Source organism: Mchenga conophoros, linkage group LG14 (assembly GCF_057382185.1).
Source record: "Mchenga conophoros isolate Kocher_MC1m ecotype Shallow Benthic linkage group LG14, M_conophoros_male_GT1.1, whole genome shotgun sequence".
NCBI classification, from domain to species: domain Eukaryota; kingdom Metazoa; phylum Chordata; class Actinopteri; order Cichliformes; family Cichlidae; genus Mchenga; species Mchenga conophoros.
Window position 1 is genome coordinate 9,546,766 of NC_140539.1, and position 5,389 is coordinate 9,552,154.

The following is a 5,389-nucleotide window of genomic DNA, read 5'->3' on the forward strand; positions in this document are numbered from 1 at the left end:
CTTAAGAACAAAATAATTGATGGTTACAGCAGGACAAAGACAAATATTGCGTCGATTCTATGAGCCATGTACAGTCAAAAACGATCTTTTAAGCCTTTGCGTGTTTGCACGGCACAGACTGCAGGCTCGATGCCCATGATTTGGCAATGAATAGATGCCGTTTCTTGATGAATTCTTCATCTCGTCACAGTGACACACAGTAAATATTTGTGTGAGTGTGAGGCTGCTCGCCCGTCACAAACACCCTGGCTGTTGATGTGTTTTTTTGGCAGACACACTGACATGTAAATAGCCACCGAGTCACAGAGTCGGAACAAACATGTTGACTTGTTGTTTCCAGAAGGAGTGTGTGTTGTTGGTGTGTGCTTATGTGTGTGTCTGACTCACATTTTGTAACTTAATGGAGGCACCCCTGACCCCCACCCCTCCCGCTCCCACGCCACAAGTTTGTGATTGGTCTGCAGCTCCAGCGTTGGGGATTAGGCCATGTTTCCCCACTTTACGTCCCCTGTTCCTCTCTCGCTCTCCTCTTTTCTATTCCTCTCTCCCATTCTCCCTGCGTCACATGATCCATTACATCACGGGATTGAGGTCAGAGCTGGATTAGGGCGAGCTACGTGAGCGAGCGAGCAAACGAGAGAGGCAACGCTGGAATTACTGAAAGTGAAGGAGGAGAAATGGGTAGGTAGTCGTTGTTTATGGGGGGGATCAGATGGCCTACAGATGACGAGTGAGGGGGAGAAAACTGAGACAAAGACAGAGGAGGAAGCACGGGAAGGCGAGGGGGGACAAAAACATGGAGTGGGGTTTTAGGCTAAAAAGCAGGACTTTTGGTCCTGTGACATGTAAAATGCTCTGATGCAGCTCCATGAAGGTAAAACATGTGTAAAGTATTCCAGGATATTAAAGAAGTGTTCATACTGAAGTAAGAAAACACAGGTAACATAAATGTGGTGGAGTGATGGGGGCAAAGGTCAGGCAACACTGGATGCTATCAGACACAGAGGGCAGTGACGAGTGATGATTACCAGTGTAATCCACAGAAAATACAGCATATGTAGTGGTCAAAGTAGAAACACTGAAAATGAGAACAACTGTAGGTAATAAAATACTGATAACTGATACGTGTTTGAGCCACGTGTAAAGGCCAAGCACATCTGTAAGTGAAGCTGGAATTTGTTACAGTGAAGAGATTGGTCCCAGTTTAGATTTTCACCTACATGCAATTATTATGTTAACACTAGCATGAGACAGATGCTGTTTTTTATAATGTTTTTTTGTAATAACAATAATGTTTAACTGCAATTACCAAAAGCACATAGCATCTAACACTGACTATACTTTTGCCAATATTGCTTAAATCTACATGTGATTATATTTACTATATCTATATCTCTAACCAACCCTAACATGATTGAATATAGTTTTGTATTTTCTAATTAATTTTATTTCCATTTTGAATTTTTGTTTTTAATTTCATTTACTTTCAGTATTAGTTTCACTCTTTTTCATTATTGCTGCATCACGGGCATATGTTAGAGGCAGGGTTTCGGAAATCAGTACAGGTATTACAACAAAAGCACAAAACTTTTTGAAAGCAATTGACTCACAGTTTTGTATACATCCAAAGTCTCAATAAACACGACGGGCAAGGTTTGATACAAATGTATCAATTGTAATGCAATTGTAAACCCTTTATTAAAAAAACCTGGCCTTCACCCTTTAGTTTCCTCAAATTTTAGGCCCATTTCAAAACTTTCATTCCTTTCAAAAATATTGGAAAAAAATCGTTTTTACTCAAGTGAATACGTTTTTAGATACTAATGGTATCATGGATGTTTTTCAGTCTGGTTTTAAACATTTACACTCCACTGAAACAGCACTTTTTAACGATATCTTTTTAGCTAATGATTGTGGAAGTGTTGTGATCCTTGTGCTTTTAGATCTTACTGCAGCGTTTGATACTGTTGACTATAGTATTCTTATCTCCTGTTTGGAACACCTGGTTGGCATCAAAGATGCAGCACTGGATTGGCTTCGTTCATATTTGAGTGGCAGAACGTTTAGTGTTAATGTTGAAAATTTTGAGTCCACTTCAGCCCCTCTTTCTTGTGGGGTACCCCAGGGCTCAATCCTTGGCCCTCTTCTTTTTTCATTATACCTGCTCTCTTTGGGGTCTATTTTTACAAAACACAAAATATCCTTTCACTGCTACACAGACGACTGCCAAATTTATTTGCCTTTAGCACCAAATGGCCCAGGCTCCATCCAAATCCTTTTGAACTGCCTTGAAGATGACAAAGCTTGGATGGCTCTGAACTTTTTGAGTTTCAATGAGAGTAAAACGGAGGTGATTGTATTTAGACCTAATAATATTTCATGCAACCCGCTTGGGAATTGTGGTTGGCTAGGGTCTTATATCAAACAGCACGTGGCAAATTTGGGAGTCATTATGGACTCGGATTTTAAATTGAACAAACATATTAGTTCTGTGTTGCAAAAAAGCTTTTTCCAGTTGAGGCAAATAGCAAAGCTGAAGCCAGTTTTGTCAAGACGTGGCATGGAGAAGGTAATACATGCCTTTATTTCAACTCTACTACTACTGTAATGCACTGTATGTTGGAGTCAGCCAAGGATCATGCTGCCCGCCTCTTGACTGGTACCCACAGGCATGAACATGTAACTCCTATCCTGTCCTCTTTTCATTGGCTTCCTGTTCAATTAATTTCAAAGGTCTAACGCTGGTTTATAAATGCTTTAATGGTCTTGCTCCCCCATACCTTTCTGAGTTACTTCAGCCTTATATTCCTTCGTGGACCCTTAGATCAGCTGACCAGCTCCCGTTGGTTGTCCCAAAATCTAGGCTAAAATGTAGAGGAGAACGAGCCTTTTCAATTTTGGCCCCCAAACTCTGGAATACGCTGCCTTTAAATATTAGACAGGCATCTTCATTTCTTGTTTTTAAGTCGCTTTTGAAAACACACCATTTTTCGACAGCTTTCAGACTGGTGTGAGTTGATATGTTTATTATGTGTATTATTATGTGTTTATGTGAGTGTCAGTGTTTTTATCTTGTGTTTTACCCTTTTGTTTCTGTACAGCACTTTGGGCAAACTTTCTGTTTTTAAATTTGCTATATAAATAAATTGGATTTGGATATAAGTCTTGTACATACATTGGGAAAGCTACAAAAATTATGTCTGTATAAAAACTTCATGGTGAATAACTTTAACAAACTTAAATGGATTGGTTCTTATGCTTATGTAGCATTTTGCTACTCTATCTGAGCACCCAACGTGCTTTATACAACATGCTCCATTCACCCGTTCATACAAGCACGTTTTCTCTACTTTTTTTTCTCTTTTTCTTGTCTAACATTCACAAACATTCATTCTCTGAAGAATCCATGGACGAGCAACTTGGGGTTAGATATCTTACCCAGGGACACTGAGACACGCAGACTGAGGAAGCCAGAGACTGAAGCACCAACCTTGTGATTAATAGCTCAACTGCTCTACCTCCTGAGCCCTTACATGTTGCATATTGCGTGAGTAGTGTTGTCTCAAGCCAAATGCTGCAACTTATGCACAGAACTTATGATAATAAGATTCTTCTTCTGCAAATTAACTGGTCCGGCACTCTCACAAAACTTTTGGTTAATGCAAAATTATCTTTCAATTTGTTTTCAAAGACAACTCGGGGGAAAAGAACGTAAACACAAACTCCCTTTTGAAATGAGTCATCCATAAATAGTAACATTTCCCTTGAGCTTCAAATGTATCCATCCATCCAATCTCCACCGATGGAGCCTACTTATCCCACCTGCCATAGGTTGAGAGGTGGGGTACACCCTGGACACGTCACCAGTCTGTTACAGGGCTAACCTAGCCTTTTTTAGAATCACCAGCTTGCAGCAAGGTGGAGTAGGAGATAGCACTTTGGTCTCACAGGCCTTTCTGTGTGGAGTCTGCATGTTCTCTGATGTTTGTGTGGATTCTGTCCGGGTACTCTGGCTTTCTTCCTCAGTGCAAAGACATGCAGTTAGTGGGGGTGAGGTTATTATGTGTGAATGGTTGAAAAAAATGTATGAATACATTTAAAGAATCTCCCATCTTCCTCGTCTCCATCTGTTTCACACCCTCTTTCTTACAGGTGCGCTACATAGACACACAGCCTGCTCATTAATACTAAGTAACAAACTAATAAAATGGTCCAACATTTAGCTCTGGCTCAAAAACTGAGTCATTTGTAGGAAAGTCCTACCTAATCTAGGTAACAAGACTAAAGTTCATAAGTACAGGATGTGAGACAGCTTGTGTATATGTATGGTTAAAATAATATTTTTATGGTAACACCAACATCTCACATTTTTTAAGAAAGAAAAGGGATTCTGACAAATTTAGTGTTACCACAGAGTTCGTTCTGGTAAACAGCACCTAAGTTGACCCTGCAATTAAACAGGAGAGATCAGGGTGAAGCTGTGGGAGCCAGACTGAGGATTAGACTACTGGCACAAAACTGGATCTGGGGTTCCTCCAGCATCCTGTGCAATCAATCCCAGTCACACAGTTGAGAAACGTGGTTCCAGCAGTGCTGCCTGCAGTGGAACGAGGGTGAGCGGCAACCCTGATCAGCAGCATCCATGTTCATACAGCGCTTTCCTTGTAATATCTTCTCCCTGTTCTACTTTGACATGCTGATGTTTGATGGACTTCATCTGTGTTATGTCATGATTTTATTTTTCTATTTGCAAGAGGTCAAAGTTTAATTAACGATACTTAATGTTCAATGATGGACTGGGCCTGCGACAGCATCTGTCAGCAGGGGGAACATTGGAACCAATTTGTCATGTGGAGAGGGAGAAGGCTTTAATCCCGCCGATGAAAAGAGAAATGTCCACAGAAAGATGGACATAGAGATGATGAGCGAGAGTGATGGCGTGGATGGAGAGGAAGAGGAGGACGAGAAGGAGGAGGAGGAAGAGGGAGACAGTAATCCCATCTAATTCACTTAGTGTTGCGCTGAGGGAGCAGGACACTAAGAGGATTTGGGACATTCTCTAAATTAGATCAGCAAGAATAACAAACTGCAAGGAGAGGTGGAGAGGAGGGAACGAAGGGGCACACTGGAGGAGGTGGTGGGGAGGAAGGGTCAGACGAGGGGAGGCGGCGTGAAGGAAGGAACATGTGAGAAGAAGGGAGAAAGAGAAGGGTGCAGAGGGAGAAGAGGTAGGTTACATGCAGCGGGAAAGAAGTCAAACGAAACCTCCGATGGGAGGTGGGACATCAGAAAGAGTGGCACAGGCACCAGAGAGGTACTGAAATGGCCACACTGCTACCTGTTGCCTCAGGTTCAGTCACTCAGATACATGCTCTCACTAGCTCCAAAT